Below are 5454 nucleotides of genomic sequence, written 5' to 3'. Positions count from 1 at the left end.
TTTTATATTTATTTATGTATTCATTTTGGTTATTTTGAGATAGAGTTTCTCTGTGTAGACCTGGCTGTCTTGGAACTCACTCTGTAGACCAGGCTGGCCTCAAACTCACAGAAATAGTTAGGGCTTTACTTCCCCCTCATTTGGTAATTCCAATTAGATTTGTTGCCTCTCTCTCTCCTTCCTTCTCTCTCTCTCTCTCTCTCTCTCTCTCTCTCTCTCTCTCTCTCTCTCTCTGTGTTTTAACAAGTATTCTACTTTAGTAGGTTTCCATATGAACCCTCAATTGGCTCTTTTTTTTTTTTTGGATTTTCGAGACAGGGTTTCTCTGTGTAGCTTTGCGCCTTTCCTGGAGCTCACTTGGTAGCCCAGGCTGGCCTCGAACTCACAGAGATCCGCCTGGCTCTGCCTCCCGAGTGCTGGGATTAAAGGCGTGCGCCACCACCGCCCGGCCTCAATTGGCTCTTGGTTGTAGCTGCTCTACCGTGAAATCCTTCCCTTTCTTTTTCTTTTTCCTTTTCAGTTACATCTTATCATTTATAGATCCTTTTCTCTCTTTTTGAGACTGAGACTGTCCAGGAGCTATAAAGACCAGGCTAGCCTTATGGCCTTGAACTCACAGAGATCTACCTGACTCTGCCTATTGAGTGCTGGGGTTAAAGTTATAGACTACCATGCCTGGCTCATTTATTCTTCTTGTAGGAAAATATATATACATGAGCATACTCAGGTACAAGGCAGATAGAGACCCCAGGTTGGGATTTCTTCCACATTTAGGTCAGAAGTAGGGTAGATGAGCTGGGGACCTCACTGCAGTTTAGATTGTTTATCAGACACAGATGGGTGGAGCCAGCAGACATTGAGTGAGCCACAGGATAGATGTCATGTCTTTGACTTTACACATTCCCAATGATGGGAGCTTGGTCATCCATCCCTTCTCCCCACAGCACAGACACAGTGACAGAAATGGAGTGAGGTAGAAAAGCCCCTAGTAACAAAACCTCCCTGCTATCAAAACCGCCATGGTCTACGCTGACTTTGGCCAAGATTTCACTAAAAGCAATTATCTTAAGTTCACGATTCTGAAGAATCTTTCTAAAGAGTGGCAGCTACCACTCCTCAAAAGCCACACAAAGAAGGGCAAATGCAGATGTGGTCCCCAGATGTCCCTGCTCTGACACCAACTTCTCAGTACTTCTCTCCTTGCACAGAGGTCACCCAGGAACTGGCCACAGGTTAAGCTTGGCTCAGTAGTCATTCCCACTGGGGTCAAGTGTGTGTGTGGTAGGCAGTTATGGAGGGTACAGTAAGCATTTGGGGGAGCAGTGAAGTACTGCTACATCTGGGGTAACAGAGCATTGGATGCAGAGAGAACTTTGCTCTTATTAAATTTCCATTCCTGGAAGAGTGCCAAACAGTAACTCTTACGCCTCTTCCTTTTGGAACAAGGAAGCCACTTCCAGAGGAGAAGGCAGGCCCAGGCCTGAGCCTTACACTATGAGCTCCATGTAGTCAGCAGGAAACATGCCAAAGTGGTCATCAGGTTCAAAGCCACAGAGTCAGCCTTCATCAATCACCTGGTGCCCATGATTAAGTTCTCAGAGTCAAAAGAGATCTCTGTGTCTTGAGTTGCCTGGTAGTCCTGGTAGCCCTTGCCCACTGAGGCCCTGGCCCTGCCTGTAGTTGGCAATGTGTACAGAGATATCCCCCTGTTGCTGTACCAATGGAGGTTCCTTGTAGAGGATGTCCTACTTTGGAGGTTCTTCATATGTGGGTTCTTCTGTCTGGGATGAAGATAGTGCGAGGTGCTGGCTCCTTACGGACACCCACTCTGGGCCTCGAAACAGTGGAGTTGGCTGTGTGCTGAAGGAGGCTCATGGTTGAGTGAGCTGCTCATGCAGGAAAGGGACCCTCAGCTTGCTGGGCTGACAGCTGGAGACAGAGGTGATCGAGAAAGCCCTCTCCTTCAGCTTGAAAATCTGTTGTGGTTGTGAAGCCTGCTACCCAGCAGACACCCATTCCTGTCTGCCTCTTGCAACCGCTTCTTGCTCCTGCTCACATGTCCTTGGGGGTCCGGCTGATTCGTGCTGTTCCTGGTAGTGCTGCTGGCAGCGGGCAGCCTCCGGCAGCTTCTGTTCACAACCTTGCTTCTCCTCCTGCTGTTGCTCCTCTGCAACCTGTGTCTTCTCCCCCAGTTGTCGGTTCTCCACTCCCTTTTCAGCTTTGGCCCAAAGCTATCTTAGAAGGTATCTTTGCCAATTCCAGCAATTGGCTTGGGAGAAAAGGAGGATCAGGATTTCAATGTCATAGTCAAAGACAAAAGGAGCTGAAGGCCGGCAAGGGCTACACACATTTCTTTCTCATGAACAAATACACAGAAAATAGGAAAAAGAAATACCCGAGTCAGAGGTTGAAGAAAGAGTCTCCCCACTACCTATACAATATAATTGTGAGATAATGAATAAAAGGCACAGATAAAGCATATTACTCTTTTATCAATACTAAAAATAATTTGCCACTTCTACAAATACAAAAGTTGAGGGAAAAGATTCATTGTGAATCAATTGTCAAACTGAAAATTTGTGAGCAATTGACAACACATTGGAAGAGATTACATTTTGCTGTGGTGTCTAGCAATGTTATTTAAATGCCCAGTTTTCAGGAAATTTAACATCGTAGCTATTGAGCATATGAGGAAGTGAGCACCCTGAGAAGAGGGTGATTTAGTGTTTTCTCTCTACTGAATCCAATTTGCCTAAAATAATCTCTAGCATGTGACAATGTTGGAAGATGATTTACCTACTGGTAAGAAGGAAGATGATAAGCAGTCTGAGCGTCGTGCATGAATCTTTAATTAAAATAATTGCAAAATTGGTATACAACATAGAAGCTTCTCTTAAATATGTTAAATTGCAGAAGCAGGCAATATATAAATTATATCATAGCATAAGGATAATATTATTGTTAAAAAGGAGATAATATGGCTTCCTATTGGGGCAACATTAGAAAGTAAATGATTTTCTTTACAAAGTACTAATGGTTGAATCTGCAATTATTGATATAATACCCTTTTGAGATATAATATTATTGATCTTGAAAATTAAATAAAATATCTAAATAAGACTTTAACAAGATATTAAATTTAATATATGAAATGGAAATATATTTTTTCATTATACACTTTCATTATTGATTTATTTGAACCATGTGTATATCTTAATAAACATGATAAGAAAAAGGACAAAGTAGGTAAATAATGTCAAAAATTAGTTAAAATTATTAACCGAGCTTTATTGCTTTCATGTATGTGTGTGGATAGGTTAAGTACAATGTATTCCTTTCCATAAGGTTTGTCTTAGTGAATAGAATTATTTAGTTCAAAATCAAGCACAAAAATTTCCAAAAACCTTCTTTTCTGTATCGATACAGTATTTTTCACAAAACTTTTAGACAGATTTTAAAAGTCAGAGTTCAGGGAAAGATTGATCTACACCGTGTTTTGTAGATGCCACAAGTCTACTGTATCAAGTGACCAGTAACAGATGTGGATTCCTGCATAAGACCCACTGAAGATCAAGCGAAATTACATTCCAGCATGGATTGAGAAGCGGCACCTCCACCCCTGAATGAGAACTATTGACAGCTGGGGACTTCTGAGGAAGGAAGAATCAGTTTTCCTTAGGGGTGTGTCCTTTGTTAGATTGACTACTCTCCACGGGATGGCCCTATACCCAGGGCTACATGGGCTAAACAAATACGACTCCATGTGTCTTAGTAAAAAATAAAACAAAACAAAAAACAAATTAGAAGACAAAGTTTGGGGTGGTTCTCAACTTTACTAACACTGCGACCCTTAGATGATCCTTCAATACAGTTGCGCATGTTGTGGCAAACACCAACCATTAATAATTTTTGTTAATACAAACATAACTGTAATTTTGCTACTGCTATGAATTTTAATGTAAATATCTCTGTTTTCCAGTGATCTCAGGCTACCCCGTGAAAGGATTGTTTGAATGCCAAAAGGATCAAGACCCAGAGGTTGAGAAGTTTTAAAATAGTTGGAGGAGAGGTGGGTAAATACGATCAAATACACATTGTAGCCATGTATGAAATCCTCAGAGAACTGACAAATAATATAATGTTTTAAAATAAATAAGTTGAAATATTAATCTCTTTAGAAAGTGTTGCTGACATACGGTCAGTCCCACCTATTTTTTTGTGTTAGCTTCATGAATAGTCTATGCATAAAGAAATAATCTGTTGCACAGAGAAATATCATCTATGAATGGATAGAAATAATCCATTTGGTGACAGAGAGAGAACTATAGCACAGTTTCTCAAACAGCCAGCCCCCAAATAATAACACGGAGACTTATTATTAGTTATGAATGCTCAGCCTTAGTTTAGGCTTGTTTCTTGATAGATTAGCTTCATTTATGTTTTGCCTGAGCACTTTTTACCTTTCTCTCTCTCTCCCTCTCTCTCTCTCTCTCTCTCTCTCTCTCTCTCTCTCTCTCTCTCTCTCTTTCTCTTTCTTTTTTTCTTTCTTTCTTTCTGTCCTACTTCCCTGCTTCCTCCATGTCTGGCTACCTGGTTGGCTAGCCTCTGGCATCTCCCTCTCTTTCCTCTTGTTCTCTCCTGAGACTAGATACCTCCTCCTCCTCCTCCTCCTCCTCCTCCTCCTATTCTTTTGCCTGCCAGCCCCACCTATCCCTCTACTGCCCAGCTATTGACTGTTCAGCTTTTTACTAGACCAATCAGGAGCCTTCGCCAGACAAGGTGCAACAGAAACACATCTTTACATAGTTTAACAAATACAGCATAAACAAAAGTGGCACAGCTCTGCATAATTAAACAAATGCAGCAAAAACAGATGCAACACATCTTTACATGGTTAAAGAATTATTCTATTCATTCATTAAATGAAGATTTTTCTCTAGCTTTTCGTGTTGAACATAACCTTGGCCTTTGGGAACAGTTTGTCTGCTCAGTCCTGTCCTTGCCCTACACTAGAAAGCCTGGTCTAGTTTTCCTTCATAAGAAGTGCCATAGATGTAAAAAGCAAACTGAATGTTCAGATTTAGTAGACTAAACACCAACAGAGACTGCTTACCTCAGTGTAGAGCCTTGTTTCTGCCCCTATAGCCAGAAACAAATGCCACCTTCACGGTTGCTGTTTTTTAGGAAGTAAGCTTTCTTGCATTTTGTACAACAACAAATATGCCCACTTACAGAACAATTCAACTTTAAAAATGCAAGGATTTATAGTACCAAAGACAAAGCCCCAAACTGGTATTCTAAGATATTAAAATCATGAATATCTGTGCTAGATTTGTAATCACGAAGAGAGGCAGAAACTTCCACAATCTCCACTATGCTGGCTAGGAATGAGAACCCAAAATACCTGCAAGCTAACGGAAATGAGGTGGTGTTTGGAGCTCATCCCTGAGGCAG

The 5454-nt window shown here is 41.3% G+C and overlaps 1 pseudogene; it reads right to left on the bottom strand.

Annotated features, from left to right (window-relative positions):
• Positions 1-1487: 1487 nt before the first annotated feature.
• On the bottom strand, positions 1488-3879 carry LOC102908094 (drebrin-like protein pseudogene; annotated as a pseudogene).
• Between the last annotated feature and the right edge of the window lie 1575 nt (positions 3880-5454).

Source organism: Peromyscus maniculatus, chromosome 9 (genome assembly GCF_049852395.1).
Source record: "Peromyscus maniculatus bairdii isolate BWxNUB_F1_BW_parent chromosome 9, HU_Pman_BW_mat_3.1, whole genome shotgun sequence".
Lineage (NCBI taxonomy): Eukaryota > Metazoa > Chordata > Mammalia > Rodentia > Cricetidae > Peromyscus > Peromyscus maniculatus.
The sequence above is the reverse complement of the archived record's forward strand: the minus strand, read 5'-3'. Positions and strand labels throughout refer to the sequence as shown.